Genomic DNA, 13,981 nt, shown 5'->3' on the forward strand with positions numbered 1-13,981 from the left:
TAATTTTTGCTCAGGAGACACATTTTGCTGCCTCTAAGTGTCCACTCTTTCAGTTTGAACATTTTCCACACATATTTATGGCTAATGGTCCAAAAAAGACGTGTAGAGTCCTGATTGCAATTCGGGATTCAGTTAAATTTGAACATATCTGCATTACACAAGATCCCTTGGGACGATATATAATATTAATATGCAAACTCAATAACTCAATTTTTACATTGTTAAATCTCTATGCTCCAAATACAGGCCAACGTAGATTCGTAGATTCTTATCACCTTTATTAAGTAAAACCATGGAGGTGAGGAAAGGGGCTTTAATGATCGGAGGGGACTTTAATACAATCTTAGACACAAATTTAGATACTTCAAACCCCACTAGAAGAACAACGCAATCTATACTCCCTCTAATGGCAAAATATGAACTATTTGATATTTGGCGCTCTATACATGGAGCTGAAAGAGATTATACTTTTATTTCTCCTGTTCATTCTGTTTACTCTCAAATAAACTTTTTCCTTACTGACAAGAGGATGCTACAAAATATTCAAAGAGCTGAAATTGGTACGGCTGGATGGTCTGACCATGCACCGATTATTTTGACGGTGGATGACAAATTGTCTAAAACTCCGTCCCCGCGATGGAGATTAAATACATCATTACTTCAGAATATCGATCTGTGCCAAAGAATGACTCATGAACATAGGGAATACTTTAAATATAATGACAATTCAGAAGTTAACAAATTTGTATTATGGAATGCGTATAAAGCATACATGAGGGGTATTTTGATTAAAATGTCATCATATATTAACCGCCAGAAGAAAAAAAAGATAAGAGATATTCTTGATAGCATAGCTTTGGGGGAAAAAACAAATAAAGAAAATCCTACTTCACAATGTACACAGACTATACTGAAACTTAGACAAGAACTAAGGTTACTTTTTTTAAATAAACAGGAATATCACCTGAAGGTCCTTAAAGCTAAAGAATATGGCCTGGGTAATAGGGTGGGATGTTGGTTAGCTAAAAAAGTGAAATTTAAACAACTTAGTAACAAAATAGAAGCACTTCTACACCCTCATTCACATAGGAGGTTAACAAATCCTAGAGATATTGCCAATGCCTTTGCAGATTATTATGAGTCCTTATATGATCTTCAAAAGGATACAACTATTCCCCAACCTACCACAGAGATTATCTCAAACTATTTGGCACAGATTTTGTTACCTAAACTTACAGAGGATCAATTGAGCTCAATATCCCAACCATTCTCAACTCAGGAAATTAGCTCAGTCATCATCAAACTCCCCAATCAGAAATCAACGGGGGAGGACGGGTTTCCCAATGAATTCTATAAAGGTTTATCTACAGAAGTAGCTCCACACTTAAAATCAGTATTTGAATTAGCAGCCTCCACTGAAACATTCCCATTGGAAATGTTGAAGGGATTAATTGTCACAATCCCCAAGCAAAAAAAGGATGCGGAGGACCCTTCTTCCTATAGGCCAATTGCCTTATTAAATGCAGATATTAAAATCTTTGCCAAGCTTTTGGCAAGTAGACTGCAGAAGTTTTTACCCCAGTTGGTACATGCAGACCAGGTGGGATTTGTGCCAGGACGGCAGGCTCCTGATGGCACGAGAAGACTTTTGACTGACACAGATGGGATCCTGTCGGACGCCTTCCCTGCTACTTTCTTTGGATGCGGAGAAGGCGTTCAACAGGATCCATTGGGGATATTTGGAGGCAGTGCTGCATAAATTTGGGATTGTGGGTTGGTTAGAAAAAAATATAATGGCTCTTTATTCTAGACCAACAACAAACATACTTATATCGGGAATATTATCTAAATCGGTTGGGATAACTAATGGGACTAGGCAGGGATGTCCCCTCTCACCAGTTGTCTTTGCGTTGCTTATGGAGCCTTTTGCTCAGAGTATTAGGAGCAATGCGAAGATAACATGGTGGAAAGTTGCTGAAGTTGAACATAAGATTAGCTTATTTGCTGATGATGTCATGTTAATCATTACAAATCCAGCGTCATCCTTAATAGTAGTAGAGAAAAAGATAAAATTATTTTAGTGCAGTATCATATTACAAATTAAATATTACAAAATCACAGATTATGGGTGTTAATGTTCCCATGTCAGTACAGAAATATATAACCGGAAAATTCTCCTTTACATGGTCTTCGTATAAACCATTTTTGGGGATTAATTTAACTTCATCTATTTCCCAACTTTATGATTATAATTATAATTATAAATCCTTTCTGGACACTTTGCCATGACAAATTGGAGAACTTAAGGTTCAAGATTTGACTGTAGCAGGCAGAGTGGCTATGTTAAAAATGATTATACTTCCCAAACTACTTTATTTGTTTCGTACGTTGGCAATTCCCTTACCACCCCAATATTGTGTCTCTGTTCAAAAGCCCCTCAATCAAACTATATGGGAAGGAAAACCACCCCGATGCGCATCCCTCATCATGAGGAAACATAGGAGGCATGGAGGGATGGGAGTTCCTTGGGTTTCTGCATATTATAAAGCATCTGTATTGGATAAATTGAAATATTGGTGGATGCCTGTGCAGCATAAATTGTGGCTAGGATAAGAGGTGGATGATTGTAATCAAGAAAATCTTAGGACCACAATGATAGCTGTAATGATTGGAGCTGTTGTGCCCAATATCCAATCTATTACAGTGCAAACTGCCTATACAACGTGGGCAGAAGTATTTTGTTCGCCTCCCGAATATGGGAACATGTGAATTCCCTACTCCCCTGTCAGTTCTCACGTACTTCATCCCAAATGTTGATATAAAATTGTGGTTGAGAAAGGGGGTTAATTGCTTGAAAGATCTGTATAATGAAACAGGATTTCATCCCTTTGAATATTTTGTTCACCAGTATAGAATACCACCGTCAGCTTTTTTGAGCTATTATCAAATATTTTCCTTTCTACGGAAAAATAGCCTTCCTTCATATGTTAAATTACCAATTTCTATATACAAGTTGTATCAAGCACCCTTGGATACTGCCAATGGTATTTCAGTTATTTAGGATATATTGAACAAGCATAACACCTATTCTAAAGCCACTACTGTTCTTAAATAAAAAAATGAGGTTGAAGGATTATAAGAGGTGCATGGAAGTCGGCCAGCCCCCAGTCTGATGTACTCACCCTCCAGTCTGTCACCAACCAAGTAGACCTGTTTCATGATACAAAGAACAGGGGTTTAGTTGACACACATTTGGAAACGCATGTGTAAGCTGCAGAGCCACTACACGGCACCCTGTTTTATCTGCAGTTCCTAACACTTCCTAATTTAGTGTCTCCACACTGGGAGCACATGGCTGCTAATGGATGGATGGGGGAACAGGTGGGAGGGAGACAGCCCAAACCTCCCCCAACCCACCCCCATCCATGACTGGTCTGTTGTCTCAAAACTCAAATAACTAACTTGTAACGATGGTACAAACTGGAAAGGACCAGCTGAGAAGCATTACACCTCCATCCCCTTGGTGGATGCAGTATAAAGACAGATTGGGATTTTATATATGGGGCATTGCCTGTAAAGCACAATGCCTTTCAATCCCTAATTTCCTATTTGGGACTTTGTGTGAGACAAGCAGGTCATGCTATTGGTCTCCATCCCTGTATACGGAAAAACTAAGGTCAAATCAGACTGCATCCACCAAAAACGCACGAAAATCGCACGGTGGGACTTTATATGAGGCACCAAGCTGTAGGCAAGGCATCTCCATCCCTGGTTGCTTAAACACAATAGGCTAGGTGGGACTTTAAGTGAGACCCCAGCAGGTAGTGCCCGGCGTCTCCATCCCTGTATCAAGAAATAAATGAGGTTGAAGGATTATAAGAGGTGCATGGAAGTCAGCCAGGCCCCAGTCTGATGTACTCACCCTCCAGTCTGTCACCAACCAAAGTCCCACCTAGCCTATTGTGTTTAAGCAACCAGGGATGGAGACGCCTTGCCTACAGCTTGGTGCCTCATATAAAGTACCAAGCTGTAAGCAAGGCGTCTCCATCCCTGGTTGCTTAAACACAATAGGCTAGGTGGGACTTTGGTTGGTGACAGACTGGAGGGTGAGTACATCAGACTGGGGGCTGGCTGACTTCCATGCACCTCTTATAATCCTTCAACCTCATTTTTTTCTTAATACAGGGATGGAGATGCTGGACACTACCTGCTGGGGTCTCATTTAAAGTCCCACCTAGCCTATTGTACTACTGTTCTTAAATGGGAAAGATTACCGGGGAAATCTTTCCCAGAAACTTACTGGCTAAAAGCTTTTGCTGCCACATATGCTTCCTCAAAATGTACTAATCATTGGGAATTATATCAAAAGACTTTAAATTTTTGGTATTTGACCCCCACTAAACTTTCCAAATTTTACCCCTTAACTCCAGCATTATATTGGAGAGAGTGTGGTGAACAAGGGACGCTATTCCATATAGTTTGGGAGTGTAAATCGATTAGAGCATTTTGGAACAAAATATTCTCTATGATCTCAGAAGTTGTGGAAAAAAACATAATTCCAAATCCTGAGATGGCGATCTTGCATCTACCGTGTTTCCCCGAAAATAAGCCCGGGTCTTATATTAATTTTGGCACCAAAAGACACAGTAGGGCTTATTTTCGGGGTAGGTCTTACTTTCATGTGCTGTCACTCTCTTCCCTCTCTGCGTGCCAAGAATCCTGTGTGAACCTAGTTTAGTGTATATAAATCCCAGAATGCGCCCCACCAGTGCCCTACATATGTCCAGTGTGTGTCTCTGTAATGCAATTGTGTGAAACACCTTCATTACTGCTCTGTGTTACACTACAGTAATCTTCCACTCTCTCCTGTCCCTCTTCTCTCACACCGCTGCTGTCAGACTCAGAGGGGGAAATCAGCCCCTCCCCTTTGCAGTCTACACAGAGCAGGAAAGATTAGATTACAATACCGGTTGTGTGTGAAATACCTTCTTCATCGCTGCTCCGAGCTGAGATGATCTGCCGCCCTCTCCTCCCCCGCTGACAGCTGGGGGTCACGGAAGTGCCAATGTAAAGGTATTTCCCACAATTCTAAACAAACACTCAGCTCTTCTGTGTTACATTGCAGAGGGGAGGGGCTGACATCCCCCTCTGACAGGACACTGACAGGACAGCTATGGTATGAGAGGAGACAGAATCAGCCGAGAGCGGAGCAGCTTTGCAGGGAAGGTATTTCACAGTGTTACACCACAAAAACACACATTGGACACTATCCAAAACACTAATAATGAGCATCCTAGGATTTTACAAACACTAAACTATGGCTTATTTTCAGGGTAGGGCTTATATTGCAGCCCTCCCCAAAAATAGCACTAGGTCTTACTTTCGGGGTAGGTCTTACTTTCGGGGAAACACGGTAAATATCCATGAGATACCTATAAAGTACCGAGTAGTGGTCTTACATCTTTTATTAGCGGCAAAACTCTTAATCACAAGAATCCATCTACAATCTCCATCTGATATTGTTACATTACTTAATCAGCAATGTGAGATGGAAGAAATTATAGCTACTATAAGTTTGGCGAAGAAAATATTTTCTAGTTGGATGGAATCCATGGCTAAACAATCTAAGATGTATGGTGACAATGGATTAGATAAGGTATGTGTGTTAATGTAAGGATTGCTTAGTAGTAATGAATTTCTTGATCATGAGGTAAAACGCGAATGGGCTATGGGGAACAGGTCTCTCTTTTATTATAAGATCGATGTCTAGTGACGATAGATAAAAGATAATGAGCATATATACAGTATATATATATATATATATATATATATGTATATATATATATTGTAAGGGATTAGCTCGGTGGTAGGCGTATGGGTGACCCCTTTGGGGGTGCGTTTTCACAGAGAGATAGCCGAGCAGAGGTTGAAAACAAGACTGATTTATTCATGCAATTTACTTCACACAATTGCAAGCGTCAAAACAGCCAAAATAAAATAAAAGACAAAATAAATCCTTGCCTCTGTGGGCGGCTACCTTCTCACGCTGGAACCTACCTAAGAAGTCTTCCCAACCTACTGTTGGGCCGACACTGCTGATCCTACAGCAGACACTCAAATGTCCATTTGTTTGCTTTTCACACAGCACAAACATTGTCCATTGAACATGTCCCTTTGTTTTCTTTCACACAGAAACACTTCGTCTTCTCACCTTTGAGACGTCTTCACTCGTTTTTACCCTCCTGAGCGCACACCGCTTCAGGAGGTCTTCCCCATGCTCACTCAGCTTTCAGGGGGCACACAGGACTGTCCTCTACCCACATGGCGTCAGGATGCAGCCGTTTGTCTGCCTTCCTCTCCCAGCCCACACGGCGACAGGAGGCAGCAATCAATAGGACTTTCTCTGAACAAATTATAGAGCCTTAACTCCCTCATTCTGAACAGGTGAAGGCCTTTCAACTTCCTGCTGGCTAGCTCTGTAGCCAACACCCTATAGTATCAGTGAACTTTCTAAATCAGGTGGAAATGTATCTCCTTCCTGTGACTACATTCCCAGATTTACCTGACTTCCTGTCACATACCCCCCCTCTTGTTTCAACCCTAGGGTTGGGACACAGATTTCCAGGCACGCATGTGTCAAGCACTGCTGACTCACTGATAAGCCTCCTATTATCCTCAAGCTTCCGGATGAAACTGTTTTGTCATCTTCATTGACGGATTTCTCATAAATGCCACACAGTTTGTCTCTCATCTCATATACACATTCTTCAACTGCATTTTTGGCATCATTTTGCTCCTTCTCGTTTCTGTCATCTTCATTGACAGCTTTCTCATAAATGTCAGACAGCTTGTCCCTCATAACCGTCTGTCCAATCCACCATGGAGGACCGTGATCCATAGGCAACTCAATTGGGCTAGTCTTAATGTCTTCAACATTCTTAAGACGCCTCTCTCTGCAATCCATAAATGTTTTCCACAAAACTTTGAGAACCTTTGCTTCACTAAGCTTTGTTCCAAGTAGGGACTCTTGACATCCCTCTGTGACTTGAGTTGCCTCTCCATACAGCTGTACACAATCATTGACTTTTTGTTGTAAAAGGGAATGATCTTCCTTCTTGAGCTTTGCTTGCTCTAAGATGCTGTGCAGAGGATTTTCCAATTGAGACAACAGGCTGTCACACATTTCTTCAAAGTGACCCCTGTTCCTTTTCCCAGAGATATCAATATCATTCACCAAACATTTCATATTCATAGGCAGATCTGAAGCATTTGCACTCATCAACTTCTTAAACTTTTCGCCCTCCTGAGCGAGTCGCAGTAAAGGCCTACTATTTGATTTGATATTGAGTTTATATTTCTTGCCAAACTCTTCACAGAAGAAGCCAACCAGAACATCATCAACTTTCCTTCCACCAACATAGGGGTCAAAGGCAACAACACAGTTGAACCCAGCGATCTGGGTGGTATCCATTATAGACCTCCTCTCTGCATCGGTGAAGAAGCATGGAACTGCAACACATTCTTTTACAGGTTTCTTAAATGCACTTTCTGCTGAACTATTTGACCGCTCAAGGTCACCTAGTTCTTTTTCTCTATCTGAATTCCACATGGAATGCATCTCAAGATCACGATCAAACTTCTGCCACCCGTCTTTCACCAGTTCCATTTTGGAAACACTCCCTGAAAGGCACTTATTCATTTGCTTCACGTTTTCACCAACAGCCTTAGTTTTCTCCACTAGGTTTTCAGCCTGAACTGAGAAATCACCACATTTCTTACTCAGCTCCTTTGTTTGCTGAAGTTCTAATGATACATTTTCCAATGCTTGAAGTTTTTGAAGGAACGGTTTATTCCAAAGGGGTGATTCAAGCCACATGTCATCACATTTCTGAGGCTCACTCAGGACAGACCCCAAAACACTGATCCTTTTAAAAACTGCATCAGGCACACTATCCCCTCTTTGGGACAGATCCTCTGTTGCCTGGAATTCCTCTTCCAGTTCCTGCAACGGAATCTTCATCTCTTCTACTTGCTGTTCTAAGGCTCGCTTAGACTTTTCTAGCTCCTGAACGCTTTTCACAACATCATCCTTGGAGCGGACCAAATCTTCCATTTGTGTACACAGCTGTTGGTTAACTCTTTCTAGTTCAACTTTACACTCTAGAGCTTCCTCCAAGGAGCGAGCCAAGAACAGGGCTTTGCTCTCGTTATCACGCACCTCCGTTTCTGCACGGGCGCGTTCTTCTGCATATTTTGCAGACACAGTCTTCTCTTCACCAAGCATCTGATCAAACTTCTTTTTCACATCTTCAACACACTGTAATGAACCAACGCTTTCTTCCATGCGTTTTTTCATATACGCTATCTGAGCTTGCAATGTTGCGACTTGCTCTGATAGGTTTTTCTTTGCTTCCTCCTCCTCTTTTAATTGTTCCAGGAAGCCATTTTTCTCATCTTCCATTTGTTTGAGCTTTGTGCTAAAACTCAGCCTTTGACACCTCTCCTCCTGTAAGAGTTCCTGCGTGTCTTGCAGCTGCGATTCCAAGATAGAAAAATCTTCCGCAATTTCTCTAGATTTGCTGTCTGCTTGAGAAAGCTGATTTGTAACATTGTCCAACTCAACCTGCAGTCGGTTTGCCTTCTCTGACAGCTTAGCACACAATCGGTCACCTTCTGACACCTTGACTTGCGATTCCAGAAGCTGTGCCTCTACTTTTTCCCTCTTATGTTCACAATCTCCTTTTCCCTGCATAAGAGCCTTCACCTCATTGGCTAGCATCTGGGAATAAGAATGTAATTCTGCCACACAGGCTTCTTTCTCCTTTAACTGCTGCTGGACACGTTGGGCTTCCCCTTTCCAACTTTCACAGTCCGCACGCCATTCATCTACCACATTGCTCAAAGTAGTGAGCTCATACACAGTACTCAGTAATTTAGCCTCTCTTTCACTTTTCTCTTTGTCGCTGAGAGACAATGTCGCTTTCAGAGCAACATTCTGTTCCTGCGACTCCTGCAGGTCTATTTTTGTAGCTCCCAAAGACTGAAGACTTTTTTCCAGCTGATTACGCAACTCCAACATATCAGCCATACTTTGCTTCTGCAAAGTCTGAATTTCACTTTCCTTTTCCATGAGGATGGTATCTTTCTCCATTATAGTCTCTCTGCGTTTTTGCAACTCGACCAAAAGAAGAGCAGTGGATTCTTCCCACTGTAACACATGAGACTTGAGTAGTTCATTCGTTTCCTGCAAGTTTCTATGCTCCATTTTAAGCAATTCCAAGGCTTGTTCCTTTTCTTCCATTTTCCGTTGCAAGGCATCCAACTCAGCCCTGCACACATACTCGGTTTCTTCCAAACCGATGGCCTCCATTGGCTGCTGGCGTCTCTGTTTCCAGCCTGCCATGCTCTCTTGATGAGCCTTTTGTTGAGCTGCAAAGCTCCGCTGAAAATCCGCATTTGCCTGCTGTTGAGCTGCATTTGCCTGCTGTTGTGCTGTATTTGATATAATCAGTTGTTTCAACATCTCCTCCATTTTGAGCTTACTTTTCATCTGAGCACACTGCGTCTCCATAGCAGTTTCATCAGTGTTGCTAGGGACAACAACCTTCCTCTTTAGTATACTCTCTTTAGGCATGGATGGGGCTGGTTCAGACGGTAACATCCCCTCCATCCATAGAATCCGGTCTCTCATTTCATCTATCTTTGCATTCTTCAGGCGTTTTGAACACCCCATCTTCAATAACTCCACAAACAAATTTTTCACAGTCCAGCAAAAAATTTCAGACCACTGTCTCTTTAACACATGTAGTTTTTCTCTCTCTTGCAAGATCTCTTTTCCTGCACACACAGTTTGTGCAGTCACTTGCACCAGACACAACAAAGTTCATCAAATAATTTTGAGACCGCTGTCTCTTTAAAACACTTTTTTTTTTCTGTCAGGATCTTCTCTCCTGCACACATAGATTGTGCAATCTCATGCACCAGACAAAGTTCATCAAACATTTGCACTTCCTTGCAGGGATCTCTGCTTATGCCCACTGCATACCTCCACCATATGTAAGGGATTAGCTCGGTGGTAGGCGTATGGGTGACCCCTTTGGGGGTGCGTTTTCACAGAGAGATAGCCGAGCAGAGGTTGAAAACAAGACTGATTTATTCATGCAATTTACTTCACACAATTGCAAGCGTCAAAACAGCCAAAATAAAATAAAAGACAAAATAAATCCTTGCCTCTGTGGGCGGCTACCTTCTCACGCTGGAACCTACCTAAGAAGTCTTCCCAACCTACTGTTGGGCCGACACTGCTGATCCTACAGCAGACACTCAAATGTCCATTTGTTTGCTTTTCACACAGCACAAACATTGTCCATTGAACATGTCCCTTTGTTTTCTTTCACACAGAAACACTTCGTCTTCTCACCTTTGAGACGTCTTCACTCGTTTTTACCCTCCTGAGCGCACACCGCTTCAGGAGGTCTTCCCCATGCTCACTCAGCTTTCAGGGGGCACACAGGACTGTCCTCTACCCACATGGCGTCAGGATGCAGCCGTTTGTCTGCCTTCCTCTCCCAGCCCACACGGCGACAGGAGGCAGCAATCAATAGGACTTTCTCTGAACAAATTATAGAGCCTTAACTCCCTCATTCTGAACAGGTGAAGGCCTTTCAACTTCCTGCTGGCTAGCTCTGTAGCCAACACCCTATAGTATCAGTGAACTTTCTAAATCAGGTGGAAATGTATCTCCTTCCTGTGACTACATTCCCAGATTTACCTGACTTCCTGTCACAATATATATATATATATATATATATATATATATATATATATATATATATGGAAACCCCATTGTTTGACGGTTAAACTGAGTTGGATGGAAGGTTCCCCTTTCCTATTTCTTTCCCTGTCCTTTCCTCCTTTCCTCTTCCCCCCCCCTTTTTTTTGTTTTGAGGCAAAATGTTATGATCAATAATTGTATTGCAACATTTTATGTTGATATTTTGCTGTTTTGTTTTTTCTGTATGTGTATTATTATTTTTTGGGAAAATTACAATAAAAGAGATATTGAAAGAGAAAAAATCCACAAAAAAGAAACCCACCTGACCTCAGTCATGACTCCTCTACTCAGAATTTCGCTCCTACCCTCGGAGTGACATGCGGATCCCTTATACTCTTTTGTATCACCTGTTTTTTTTCCCTATCTCACCGTTTTACCCCCCTAACAGGTTCCAGCAGTTAGGCTGCACTAGGTTTGTTTCAAACCCTTTTACAATATTGTTTGTTGTCAATGTTTTTTTTTTTTTTTCTATTGCCAGTTCTTTTTATTTTTATATCACAATCTCTTACTTCATATTCCCACATAAAGTTGTTACGGTATCCATCTCAAACCTCACCAGTCAGTGATTAATTGGTTAACGTTCTACCTATGCTTTTCAGGACCTGGAACTTATGTGCTCATGGCACCCCCCTATCGTCCTACATGGCTCTCTTTCTTGGACTAAAACTGCAAACTAAAAGCGATAAACAATACATTATACACTTACTTCAGTACCAATATGCCTCTGAAGATCCTATCCATTAACACCCGTGGAAACAACCATCCGGCTAAGCGCCATTCTGTATGGCAGGAAGTAATTTCTAACAAAGCGGACATACTGATAGCACAGAAGACACACTTTAAACGATTGGCAAATCCCAGATTTTGCCACAGGAACTTCCCACATATCTTCTCAGCGGACTTTCCTTCCTAAAAGAGAGGAGTTGTTTTTGCCTTAAGAGACACACTATCCTTCTCTCTACAAACTTCCATCATTGATGAGATTGGATAGTATGTTATTCTAGTATATACCATAAATAGCCAACTGTATACTATTGTAGGGGTTTACGCACCTAATTCACACCAAAAGAAGTTTTTTAGCAACATATAATTAATAACCACAGTTAGAAAAGGTAATCTAATAGTAAGCAGAGATTTCAAATCAGTTGCAGATCCACTCCTAGATTCATCCCCTCTACCGAACAAATGTCCATCTTCCCTGCAACTTTTTTTGCAGCAGGAGGATCTATATGACGTCTGGCGGTGCCATCACACATCTGAAAGAGACTTCACCTACTATTCTGCTAGACATAACTTAAATTCTCCAATTGATTTGTTTCTTGTTGACAAGTGGCTCCTCCAAAAAGTGTCCTCCTCCAAAATCAGGGATATAACATGGTCAGACCATGCGGCTTTCAAAATAACGATATCAGAGGACATCACTTGCCGTCCTATTCCTATATAGAGAAGCAATATGAAACTACTCAGGGATCCCAAAAAGCACCAGGTAACTTCACAACAACTTAAAAGTTTTAAAATTATTTTGAGATCAACAATACCCCAGATGTAGATGTGTACTTTATGGAATAGACATAAAGCCTACATCCGGGGTATACTAATCCAGCTAGGTTCACAAGCCAATAAAACTAGAACCAGAAAAATCAAGCAACTAACTAGCAAAATACACTTCCTTAACTCTTAAAACAAATCCCGCCCTACCCCTGCCCTTGCCTCTAAACTGAGATTGGACCTAAGAGACTTTCTACTAGAAGACCATGACCTCCTCCTAAGACGTCTTAGACTACACTACTACTCCTCTCACAACAAAGCTGGAAAATTTCTAGCTGCCGGAATCAAAGCACAACATATCAAATATCTCTATATTCCACCCCTTCTCCAATCAGAAACTTCTACACGCACAACATATCGCTGACGCATTCGCAGATTATTACAGTTCACTCTACAACCTGAAGGATGACTCCCTAACAACACAACCCTCCCCATCGGCAATCACATCCTTCTTAGAATGCCTCGAACTCCCTTCCCTAACCATCCCTGAACTTAACAACCTCATTAGGCCCTTTTCAGCCCTGGAAATTTGTAAAGCTATACATTCCCTCATCAATGGGAAATCCCCAGGTCCGGACGACTTCTCTAATGACTATTATCGTATATTTAGTGACATACTTTCACCTCATTTGTCCCCCCTTTTCAACGCAGCAGCAGATAAAGCAGAATTTCCTTCAGAAATGTTTAAAGCATACGTAGTGACTATTCCTAAGCCAGGTAAAGAGTCCAATGTCCCCTCAAATTTCAGGCCCATCTCCTTATTAAATACAGATTTTTTGCTAAAATACTGTCACAATGTTTGAAAGAAATAATCCACCGACTAATACAAAAAGACCAAATGGGATTTGTTCTAGGTAGACAGACTGCAGATGCCACCAGACTGTAAGAATATTTAATAATAAATATCTCGCGCTCGTACTTATGTCAGAATATTTATACTGCTCTGAATATAGCAGTGTCCATGGTTAATAAGCAAAGATCTGTGAAAAAGGAGAGTCTTCACCTATTGACATAAATCAATGTCGTGAATTCTTTTTAATTGATTAATTTCTTTTTAAAAGCATATACCAATCTTAGTGAGTACAGTCTACAGCATGGAATATATATAAAAATATTTATTCTCAAGACATGTAAACACAATATATGATCAAACAAGAAGTGACACAAAAATAACTCTACATAAAAATACTAACTTCAAACAATCAATGCAATGTGATGTTTAGCTCAATAATGAAAATGAAAGTAAAACAAAGTGAAACAAAGTGAAAGTGAAACCAAAACAAAATGAAAGCAAGATTACCATTTCTTCCCAGGTATAGCATAAGCCATAGATAAATGTTCTATATAAACAGACTACAATGGTCTGCGCAATGCATAGCCGAAAGTCACTCACCGCAGATGAGTGAGAATAAGCCATGCAAAACGGAAGACTTAGAATTGCAAATAATGCACTAAATCTGATATTAATAAAAATGTATAAAAACAAAAATCAGCTTTTTAGAGAAAAATCTACCATGGTTTATACGGCTGGGATTGTAATCTCATTACCCTTAAATATGCAATATAAAACATATAAGGAAGGAATAAACAATTGTTGAA

The sequence above is a fragment of the Pelophylax lessonae genome (assembly GCF_965119305.1).
Source record: "Pelophylax lessonae genome assembly, chromosome: 2".
In the NCBI taxonomy this organism is placed as follows: domain Eukaryota; kingdom Metazoa; phylum Chordata; class Amphibia; order Anura; family Ranidae; genus Pelophylax; species Pelophylax lessonae.